This window comes from Schistosoma haematobium, chromosome ZW (assembly GCF_000699445.3).
Source record: "Schistosoma haematobium chromosome ZW, whole genome shotgun sequence".
NCBI classification, from domain to species: Eukaryota; Metazoa; Platyhelminthes; class Trematoda; order Strigeidida; family Schistosomatidae; genus Schistosoma; species Schistosoma haematobium.
The window spans coordinates 45598583-45599155 of NC_067195.1; positions in this window are offsets into that span (position 1 = coordinate 45598583).

Here is a 573-nt window from a genome sequence, read left to right on the forward strand (position 1 = left end):
GATCCACACACAAATAATCACTAATAACACACATTTAAAATATATCATGCAAATAAAAATGGATAATAGTTAGCAATGAAATTCAGGATGTACGTTTCGTCCTATTTGGACCTCGTCAACTGAATATATCTGCATAACAGAATTGATATTCAGTCCTGAACTCAAATCCAGTACCGTTCATTTCAAACGCCATGGCACTATCCATATCAAATCTGTAATATAAGTACATCCAGCTGACGAGTCGTAAATAAGATAAAATGCGCATCATACATTCCACTATTAACCACCATCCATCTTTACTTATCATACTTGTCATTGAAAACAATGTTGAACTAATTCGCACAGTATACACATATGTTAATAAGTGACTGTTCAATGAGAAGAATCAAATAAAACAATATCAAATTAATGTATTATGCAAATAATTTAAACTAGCCAATCAGAACAAATCGAATTCTAATCAACCAATCAAATAATTCCCTTTCTTATTTAATAAATTATTTTTTTTTAAAAAGTAAGAAAAAAATATTTTTTTAAAAATAAAATCTAGTTTAAACATTAAGAAAATTTCAT